Below are 11433 nucleotides of genomic sequence, written 5' to 3'. Positions count from 1 at the left end.
ATGGTTTAACTACATAACACCTCATAGGCCTGATTTTATTCTCACAAGTCAATGAATATGTTGTAAAAAAAAATCACTCCCTACTCTGTATAGTTTTCTTCTTTCGATTGTTCTTTCTTTCCTCTCCTTTCTATAAGCATATACCTCAGATAAATATGTGGAGATTTGTGACATATGATATATACGTACAGTATCTGAAATACATCTTATGGAAATGTTTGTTTGATGATGAAATTCAATAAAAAATAAATTACAAAAAAAAAGGAACATTTCCTAAATGGGTCCTACAAAAACAGCATCATTAAACTACTTCTCCCATCATGCCTCACTACATCTCTTGGAGACAAAAAGCTCCTGTCTCATAGGCTAGCGTTACTTCTCGGCACCCTTTCAGTATCCTGAGTTGCGTTTGGCTGGGAAGGGCAGCGTGACGTCGCAGGCCGTCTAGAGGAAGATCAAAACTAATGAAAACAAATCAGTGTGAGTGAGTGAGTTGAGAGGAGTTGCTCTGTGCGAGTCAGCAATCGGTGCACCGGTTGCATCTGCAAAGTGGAAGTTTTACAACTAAGCTGCGTCCCTTCGCTTATTTTTCCTGACAGAACTCCAAGGATCTATTTGCAATTAATAAAAAAGATATTCCTCCTCTATTTCTTCCCTTGGAAATCTCGGTGTCTTGTTCTACAGACGAAGAAAACGAGGCAAGAAATCAATAGAAATGCTTTGAGTGTAAGTACAACATTGCAGGTTTTTGCACTGATTTTGGAGGCGAGTGCCCCTTCTTAGTATCATTTCCATGTGGGCTGATGATTTACTGTGACTAAACTGCTGCTGCCAAGCCGGCGGTTGCGAGGGGGAATGCACCTTCTCGGTTTTCTTTGAATGGTTACTTGCATTAAAACGAACGGTACCGGGTCATGTTTTCTGTTTTCCAATGGAATCCTGTGAACGGTGCCTGAACTGAAAAATCATTCAGAGGTATTGGTGCAAGTTTACGATTCAAAAATAATGTTTGTATGAGATATGTATTTTCACATTCTCAAACATCGCTGGGAAAGAGAACATATTATTTGGATTATAGACCCTCTTATTTTCTCCTCCTGCGTTTTTGTTCTTGATTTTTCACTATTTTGAGAACTGAGAGATGACCGACAGTGTTTTTTCTTTGATTTTTTTGAAAATAATCTCTAATTTGACCAAATATGTTGAAAGGGGGAATGGGAAGGTATAACAAGAGCTGAATATTGGGGCGGAAGGCGGAATGAGTTTTTTTGGGGGGAAGAGTATTTGGTTTTGTGTTTGTGGCTGCGCCCGTGTCGTGTGCCTGTGAGTAGCAGAAAAATGTGTGTGGAGAGTCTGATCCAACGTGATATAGTAAAAAAGAACATGACTATTTGCTCGTAACCAGTCGTTGCTCCCGTTATAGCGCAACTGCTACTTTCTTTCCAACTGTGACTTTGAGGTCTTGGTAACAACCGATTTTTTAATGATAAGTTCTGAGCTGTTACAACTTGAACCTTATGTTATCAACGAGTAGTTTCTATTGACACATAAAGGATGTAATTTTAACAATGATTTCTATTCCATTTCCTGAACTGTTTACAACTTTCAACATAATTTTTAGTAACACCATTTTTTTTCGACACGACTTATTTGTTGATTCGATGTCCGCGTTGGGGGTTTGTTAACGTTACTAGTCACTATAAGACTTGCGGCACCCTCATGGTATGGGGCTCCTCGTACTCCCACCTCCCGAATTAGTGAAACTGTCACCTGCTTCTGCTCTGGCATAGACAACCAGTCTCACTACTGCAGTATTCCCAGATATCGCCCATTGCCCGCCTCGTCACGTGGTGAATGTCCTAACCTGGACAATACCTTATCCAAAGCTGAGGGGCTTGGATTTCCCAGCCAGCATGCCAGACCAAAGTTTGATCTTTCTGCTTCGCGCATCTTCTCTCCAGGTCCAAACCCTGTATGCTAAGCTCTGGGCAAAGCCCAAGTGCAAATTCGAGCAGAGATGCCTTTCTTTGAAGAGTTGGAACTTTGGATGGCGGGGCCAGTCGTCCAATGAATGAGTGTCGGTGTTCTAGATGGGGAGATGGTCCCGCTGGGTCGAGAAGGAGAGTGGGGGTTGGCCGGTTTCCAACAAGTGGGAAGCAGTTAGTCTTTAGGGGAGCCTCGAAATTTAGGATACCGGGTCCGAGAGGGTGTGATCGATATCCCGTGAAAAAGGGGAGGGTCTATTTCAGAGAGCCCGAATCCCAGAGAGAAGAGTATTACGGGGTCACAGTGCAGTGGACAAAAAGTTTTTCAGTGCCGAAGCTGGGGCAGGGGTCGAAGCACAGTTTTTACGGGATCTATAGAGGGTTACGTTGGACCATGAGAAGATCCAGCACAATGGAAGAGGGCTACACTGTGTTTACCTGTGTTAGGCGCCTATTATTGGGGATCGCAGTACCTTGCAGAGGGGATGGTTTACGCGAGCCAGAGCTTGTACAACGGCTCCCGGTGCCAGGGGGAGGGGGGCTGCATTGTAACTCTTGGCTCCAGGTGCGGTGAGATGGGTCCTTTTGTTTTAGATAAGTTACAGAAACAAACCCTTCGGACCAAAATGCATGCCCGCCACAATCTACGCTGACATCTGTTTCTTGTGATTGGCCCATATCCCTCCAACCATGGTAGGCGCGGAGGTTGGGGGAGCAGTGAGAGGGTGGGGAGGAAGGCGCCAGTATCGTGGGAGGAGCATGTGTTGCGGATCACAGTACTGGGGCGAAAGCATACAGTGGTCGTATAGGTGTGCGCCCCGCTAGCCCGGTAACTCGGGGTGTGTGGGGAGGGGGCTTACGTTGACATCCTGGTCGTCCTGAGGGAAGTTTCACAGACGTTCTCAGTACTAAGGTAGCGGGTCGGTATTCTGTATTGGACATCCCAGAACCCGAGCGGTTCTTTGCCTGCCCCATTGCTTGGATCGTTGTGGAGGAAGCCTCCGGGAGGATCCCGGCAGTTGGGAAGGGGTCTAGTTTGAAGAGGGCTATATTGGGGCCACAGCACTTTGAAATCGGTCTGAGAAGGGCATCCGGAACCTGTGGTGTGTGCATTAAGTATTTGAGAGAATGCAATAGTGTGTTCTGTAATGGGGAGGACATTGGACTGGGCGTTAGTACCTGGGGCGAGGTCTGGAGTGGAGGACACTACTTCGAGATGGTTCTGGTTTGGATCTTGGATTGGGGCGGTCAGTACCTGGGGTGAGGTCCGGATTGAGTTGGTCAGTACCTGGGGAGGAGTCTGGATGGGAGGAGGTGCTGCTGTTTTAGTGGTGGTCGTGGGGGGGGGGGGCTGTTCTTACCGAAGGCAGTACTGGAATGGAGGACTCCATTAGTGGATGAGAGGGGAGCTGTCCAAGTCAAGTGGACAAGTGGCGGAGCAGAAAGACAGCATTCGTGTGCAGTGTGTAATGGATGAATCTGATACATCGTGAATTCGTTGTTTTGCGGCAGTAGTACATTGCAATACATAATATTAATCGAAACTAGAAATTAAAATAAGATATAATAAATTAAATAAATGGTGTAAAAATTGTGAGGTAGTGTGGCGGAGGGGAAGAAACTTCCTGAAACGTTAAATGTGTGTCTTTAGGCTCTTGTACTTCCTCTTTGAAGGTAGCAATGAGAAGAGGGCATGGCCTGGGGGATGGGGTTATTAATGATGGATGCCACTTTTCGAGCCATCGCCTTTTGAAGGTGCCCTCGATGCTGGGGAGGTTCGTGCCCGTGATAGAGCTGGTAGAGTTTGCAATTTTCTGCAGCTTTTTCCGATCCTGTGCAGTACTTCCTCCTTGCCCCCGACCAGATGGAGATGCAACCAATTAGAATGCTCTCCACGATGCATCTGTAGACGCTTGCGAGTGTTTTTGGTGACATAGGGAGTCTGCTCAAACTCCTAATGGAATACAGTATAGCCGCTGTTGGGCCTTCATTGTAATTGTATCAATAATGTTGGGTCCAAGATAGATCTTTAGAGATCGTGACGACCAGGAACTTCAAACTCTTCAACCTTTCCACTGCTGATCCCTCGATGAGAACTGGTGTGTGTTTCATCGACTTTCCCTTCCTGAAGCCCACGATCAATTTCTTGCCCTTACTGATATTGAGTGCGAGGTTGTTGTTGCGACACCACTCAACCAGCTGACCTGTCTCGCACCTGTACACCTTCCCGTCACCACATGAAACTCTGCCAACAATAGTTGTGTCATCGGCAAAACCTTTTGATGTGACACGGCCGGTCCCGTGGGTCTGTTCTGTGAGGAGGTTGTCCGATGAAACATGGTACGAACTATCTGACTTCTCCAGCAGACCATCGGCGGTGGAATGGCCAGGGGGATAAAAAGGGCGACGCGGACATAGAGACCTACCATTGGCAAACACGAGCAAGCCCCAACCCCTTTCATTAATGAGGTAAAAAGCGAAAGGCCGGTCCCTTCATCGGCCCGCCTTCCTAGGGTCCTACTCTGATATCCCAGAGCCGGATTATAAAATTAAAACAGTGTCCAACGAAGGAATCTGTTAAGAAGTTGCAGTTAGATGTATTTAACGGCTATGCATTTTTTTAAAGTTAACTCGTTGGATTCCGTTACATTATAGAAGACATATTTCCACTTTGCCGTGCCTCTTTATAAACGTCAGGGGACCAATAATTTCTGTGTATGAGTATGTGTGCGTGCTCTGTAATGTGTACGGGCAGGTCTGATGCGTGCCCCTGTGCAATGCCGCCAGACAGATGAACTACCACTGGGTAGACGATTTTTTTTAGTCGTGTTTATAACTCAGCGGAGTTAAAGCGCGAAGCGATTTACTACGGCGGTCGAAATAGTGACGGGGCAGATTGCCATCTAGTCAGCTGCCGGAGAACATTGTCTTCAGTTACCAATTTTTTTGTAGACACCTTCAAAACGCTGTCCACCTCTCTGCTTCCTTTCTTCCTATTCATCTGTTCTGTCGAGCTATGGAATTGCAGTAGCCTTTGAATCGCAGCCAGACTCGCCCTGATGTGCGCAATGATCTGCGCTTTCCTGTGGCGTCAATCCTTTTCCAAACTCCCACATCAAGGAAACGTTTGGCTGTTGAACTGCTCAGTATTCAGAGCTGATTACAGACCGGGTTGAGTTGAAATCTGTGGTTTAATACGTCCCAGTACGCAGAAAGTTAATATCAACGCCACTGTACGCAGCATTCTGTTTTTATAAATACTGCCATCAGTACATAAGAATTGATACAATCTGTTCTGAATCTCTGCATTTAATATGTAAATATCCAAGACAGAGCGTTGATTTGGTTGTTTAGTACCGCCAAATAACTCATCAGGAGTGCTAATTTCAGTTTGAGTATGGGTTAATCCCAGTAGACTGGGAGACGTGGTAGTGTAGTGGTTAGCACAACGCTTTACAGTACAGTCGAATCGGGTTCAAATCCAGCCGCAACCTGGAAGGAGTTTGTGTGTTCTCTCTGTGACCGCGTGGGTTTCCTCCGGGTGCTCCTGTTTCCTCTCACAGTCCAAAGACCTACTGATTGGTAGTTTAATTGGTCATTGTAAATTGATTAGCATTGGATGAAATCATGGTATTGCTGAGCAGTGCGACCAGGAAGGGCCTGTTCATATGAGGCTGACTGGAGATATTGGAATCTGCAGAATCTGTGGAAGGAAATGGACAGTTGATGTTTTGGGTCAAAGCCTTAGCTGGAAAGGAAGAGCAGAGATAGCCAGAAGGTTTGGTGGGGGAGGGGTTGAACAAGAGCTGGTGGGTCAAGGGATTGGTAGATGATGTCAGAGTATGGGAAGCGATAGGTGGCAGTGACAAAGGAGTGAAGATGATGGAACATGGGAGAGGATGGTGGGGGATGGAATAAAGGGAGGGTGATGGGGAAGAGAGCTGGTGGGAGGAATGTGAGTGATACGGAGATGGAGGGACTGTGGGTGGTAGGGTGGGGGGTACATGGTGATAGGGCCCAGCTTGACCATGAGGAGAGAGTAAAACTAATAAAAAATAGGGGAAATGGATAGGGACACGGTTAACTGGGAGAACCAGGAAATTCTCTGCATTCTCTGCTTATAGATCTGTATCAATCTTGGTCCCTATGGATTGGATCTCTACAATACCCAACCTATGTTAAAGTCACATACTGTTCAAAGATGCTGAGCAGGGGGATTACCCATTTTCTTCCACAACAGTCTATACTGCCCCCCTGAAGATTGCTTTATGAATGGTTAATATGTCTGTTTCTGTCAGAATTGTGCTTTACATTTAGCTTGGTAAACCATTTCAAATTTCATTTATCCTCCTCATTGGTCTCTCTCACTCTCATCCATCAGGCAATGATTTCTTTTAAAATGTTGATCCAATTAACCTTTCAGAGCAGTGATCCTCTTGAACTGTAAACATCTGCACCCTTCTCCTACCCATGTGGTCTGACCACATCATTTGCTGCAAAATGCCAAATTCTGTTACTCATTCAAAACAGATTGTGCCTGTATCTGTACAGAAGGAAGTGAAGAATGCTGGGAGGATTAACTATAATTCCAGGGTCTTAGCCTCTAAATGTTATGGGTTATTTTTATGGTAATCAAGTCGGACCCATTGGCCATTTTATTTGTCCTGCCCCTGGCTCACAACTGTTCATCCTGTCTTGCCAGAAAGTGAACTTTGTAGCAGAGTCTGGATTGCGTGGGCTAACAGTGGGTATATCATTGCAATGCGAGGGGGCTGACTCAGTGTGAAATCTCTCCCGTGCTGGTGATTGGTAGCATCATAGAAACATAGAAAATAGGTGCAGGAGTAGGCTATTCGGCCCTTCGAGCCTGCACCGTCATTTATTATGATCATGGCTGATCATCCAACTCAGAACCCGGCCCCAGCCTTCCCTCCATACCCCCTGATCCCCGTAGCCACAAGGGCCCTATCTAACTCCCTCTTAAATATAGCCAATGAACTGGCCTCAACTGTTTCCTGTGGCAGAGAATTCCACAGATTCACCACTCTCTGTGTGAAGAAGTTTTTCCTAATCTCGGTCCTAAAAGGCTTCCCCTTTATCCTCAAACTGTGACCCCTTGTTCTGGACTTCCCCAACATCGGGAACAATCTTCCTGCATCTAGCCTGTCCAATCCCTTTAGGATTTTATACGTTTCAATCAGATCCCCCCTCAATCTTCTAAATTCCAACGAGTACAAGCCCAGTTCATCCAGTCTTTCTTCATATGAAAGTCCTGCCATCCCAGGAATCAATCTGGTGAACCTTCTTTGTACTCCCTCTATGGCAAGGATGTCTTTCCTCAGATTAGGGGACCAAAACTGCACACAATACTCCAGGTGTGGTCTCACCAATGCCTTGTACAACTGCAGTAGTACCTCCCTGCTCCTGTACTCGAATCCTCTCGCTATAAATGCCAGCATACCATTTGCCTTTTTCACCGCCTGCTGTACCTGCATGCCCACTTTCAATGACTGGTGTATAATGACAACCAGGTCTCGTTGCACCTCCCCTTTTCCTAATCGGCCACCATTCAGATAATAATCTGTTTTCCTATTTTTGCCACCAAAGTGGATAACTTCACATTTATCCACATTAAATTGCATCTGCTATGAATTTGCCCACTCACCCAACCTATCTAAGTCACTCTGCATCCTCTTAGCATCCTCCTCACAGCTAACACTGCCACCCAGCTTCGTGTCATCCGTAAACTTGGAGATGCTGCATTTAATTCCCTTATCCAAGTCATTAATATATATTGTAAACAACTGGGGTCCCAGCACTGAGCCTTGCGGTACCCCACTAGTCACCGCCTGCCATTCTGAAAAGGTCCCGTTTATTCCCACTCTTTGCTTTCTGTCTGCTAACCAATTCTCCATCCACATCAATACCTTACCCCCAATACCGTGTGCTTTAAGTTTGCACACTAATCTCCTGTATGAGACCTTGTCAAAAGCCTTTTGAAAATCCAAATATACCACATCCACTGGTTCTCCCCTATCCACTCTACTAGTTACATCCTCAAAAAATTCTATGAGATTCGTCAGACATGATTTTCCTTTCACAAATCCATGCTGACTTTGTCCGATGATTTCACCACTTTCCAAATGTGCTGTTATCACATCTTTGATAACTGACTCCAGCAGTTTCTCCACCACCGACGTTAGGCTAACCGGTCTATAATTCCCCGGTTTCTCTCTCCCTCCTTTTTTAAAAAGTGGGGTTACATTAGCCACCCTCCAATCCTCAGGAACTAGTCCAGAATCTAACGAGTTTTGAAAAATTATCACTAATGCATCCACTATTTCTTGGGCTACTTCCTTAAGCACTCTAGGATGCAGACCATCTGGCCCTGCGGATTTATCTGCCTTCAATCCCTTCAATTTACCTAACACCACTTCCCTACTAACATGTATTTCGCTCAGTTCCTCCATCTCACTGGACCCTCTGTCCATTATTTATGTCCTCCTTAGTGAAGACAGAACCAAAGTAATTACTCAATTGGTCTGCCATGTCCTTGCTCCCCATAATCAATTCACCTGTTTCTGCCTGTAGGGGACCTACATTTGTCTTTACCAGTCTTTTCCTTTTTACATATCTATAAAAGCTTTTACAGTCAGTTTTTATGTTCCCTGCCAGTTTTCTCTCATAATCTTTTTTCCCCTTCCTAATTAAGCCCTTTGTCCTCCTCTGCTGAACTCTGAATTTCTCCCAGTCCTCAGGTGAGCCACTTTCTCTGGCTAATTTGTATGCTTCTTCTTTGGAATTGATACTATCCCTAATTTCTCTTGTCAGCCACGGGTGCACTACCTTCCTTGATTTATTCTTTTGCCAAACTGGGATGAACAGTTGTTGTAGTTCATCCATGCAACCTTTAAATGCTTGCCATTACATATCCACCGTCAATCCTTTAAGTGTCATTTGCCAGTCTATCTTAGCTAATTCACGTCTCATACCTTCAAAGTTACCCCTCTTTAAGTTCAGAACCTTTGCTTCTGAATTAACTATGTCACTCTCCATCTTAATGAAGAATTCCACCATATTATGGTCACTCTTACCCAAGGGGCCTCTCACGACAAGATTGCTAATTAACCCTTCCTCATTGCTCTAAACCCAGTCCAGAATAGCCTGCTCTCTAGTTGGTACCTCGACATGTTGGTTCAAAAAACCATCCCGCAGACATTCCAAGAAATCCTCTTCCTCAGCACATTTACCAATTTGGTTCACCCAATCTACATGTAGATTGAAGTCACCCATTATAACTGCTGTTCCTTTATTGCACACATTTCTAATTTCCTGTTTAATACCATCCCTGACCTTACTACTACTGTTAGGTGGCCTGTACACAACTCCCACCAGCGTCTTCTGCCCCTTAGTGTTACGCAGCTCTACCCATATCGATTCCACATCTTCCCGGCTTATGTCCTTCCTTTCTATTGCGTTAATCTCTTCTTTAACCAGCAACCCCACCCCACCTCCCCTTCCTTCATGTCTATCCCTCCTGAATATTGAATATCCGTGAACATTGAGCTCCCATCCTTGGTCACCCTGGAGCCATGTCTCTGTGATCCCAACTATATCATAATCATTAATAACAATCTTTGCCCTTCCACCAAGATCAAACATCTAGTTGAAAGAGTCAATTAATCCTTATGGCTCCCTGAGCATTGACAAGTGGTGGGCCTTCCTATACTCTCTCCCACTCATCAGATATTAGGAATAATTATGAGGGACTTATTATCACTGATGAAAAAAAATCCATGATGGAAGTGTGACTTAAAATGGACACTATACAGAAGCATTATCAAACACAATTCAGCATCAACCCATGCATGGTTAGAGTATCTGATCAAACTCATGGTCATGGAGATGCCAGAGAAGCTGGACTTCCTTTACTTACTGCGTGTTACGCTGCTGGTGCTTAGGCCAACAATAAAGGTCCTCCATCTTCATTGCTGTTTTTTTACCATCAGGGTTGTTAGCCCTGAGCTGAACCCCCAAATCTGAAGGGCTACTCTTAGTCTGGGCTCTTTACCCTTTCACCTGTATGGAATGGGTGACCCCCCCCCCACCAAGAATCAAAGCACAAGGCCCTGACTCCAGTTAACATAGCTCTCTGGGTCACTAAGGCATACAAGCCTCCAAACCCTATGACAATTTTGTGGTCCTCTTGGATGGAGAGATGCTGGAATCTGGATGGAAAAAAACTGCTAAGAGAACTCAGTGGGACAGGCAGTATCTGTGGAGTGAAATGGACAGTCAACACTTTGTGTCAGGACCCTTCACCTGAACCATTCATATTAAAGGTATCAACCTAAAATGTTAGCTGTCCTTGTCCTTTACTACCTATCTGCTGAGTTCCTCCAGCAGTTTTAAGGAGTTACTCGAAGAAGAAATTCCATCACATGGGGCCTAGAAAGCCAGAGGCACTGCCCCTAATGATGGAACTATTACATTCAGGGACAACCCAGAACCCAGGATTGGCCGAGTGCAGAGATCTTGGAAGGCTAGGAGAAGTGCTGAAGCCATGGTGGATATGACAACAGCACTATGGAGGTCATTTAATTAGGAATCAGTTGAACATAGTGTTAATGGGTGCATGGGACTTCTGCAAGCCAGAGTGCAGACATCAATGGATACAAAAGAAATTTCTGAAATCTCAAAGCCATCAATATATAAAAGTTTCCTTTCTGTACAAGATGGACCTGACTCCTGGTTTCCTTGGACAGAATTACAGAATGTGAATTTCAAAACTCCCTTCATAATCCTGGAATCTCCTGTGTAATGGAATTGGAATTTGACTTATGCAGCCACTGTACATCAGTGCCTTTGATTATAAGTGCTGCTGGGAGGAGCAAGTCATTGGTGCTATTGGCAAGCAAAAGCACCAATATGAAGTCTTGAGTTAAACCTAATTTTAGCATTTTCTCAGCTATCAATTGGGAAATTCTGGTTGACTCATATTTTTTAAATAACATTTTCCCCAAACATTTTGAAATAGTTTGTGGTTAATAGTTTCTGTGACAGAGCTGAGAGAGAATTACTAGAATTCTCAGTGTGATACTGGCAAGGCTGCATTAGTTCCATTCCTCTGAGATGGTGGTGAGAATTGAGGTGCCACAGCCCTTGAGGAGCTAATGCTGATTCTTTAGAAACTCCAGGGTATTGAATGATGTGAATTCAATGATCAGGCAATCAATCAATCAACATGTTATCAATATGTTCTATGTAATTACTATGCAGATTTCACAATGACAGACTGGTTGCAAAGCCAGTGATGCTGCTTGGTTAACTGCACACCACTAATTTATTACAGGATCACAGAGCTGTTGCAGCACAGAAGGGGGGCATTTGATCTATCAGCTCCATACTGGCTCTTTGTAAGAATGATGCCATATCTCATTATTATATA

General features: G+C 44.7%; 1 protein-coding gene across 2 annotated transcripts in view; it reads left to right on the top strand.

Moving 5' to 3' along the window:
* Positions 1–476: 476 nt before the first annotated feature.
* The window catches only part of daam2 (dishevelled associated activator of morphogenesis 2), a 698379-nt gene continuing 687422 nt past the window's right edge, over positions 477–11433 (top strand). For both annotated transcript variants that reach the window (XM_072247466.1, XM_072247494.1), the window contains exon 1: positions 477–726. The gene's annotated coding sequence lies outside the window, so the exon portion shown is untranslated. The remainder of the gene's footprint in view (positions 727–11433) is intronic.

This window comes from Mobula birostris, chromosome 2, assembly GCF_030028105.1.
Source record: "Mobula birostris isolate sMobBir1 chromosome 2, sMobBir1.hap1, whole genome shotgun sequence".
Classification (NCBI taxonomy): domain Eukaryota; kingdom Metazoa; phylum Chordata; class Chondrichthyes; order Myliobatiformes; family Myliobatidae; genus Mobula; species Mobula birostris.
Note: the sequence above shows the minus strand (reverse complement) of the source record. Positions and strands in the feature narration are given on the sequence as shown.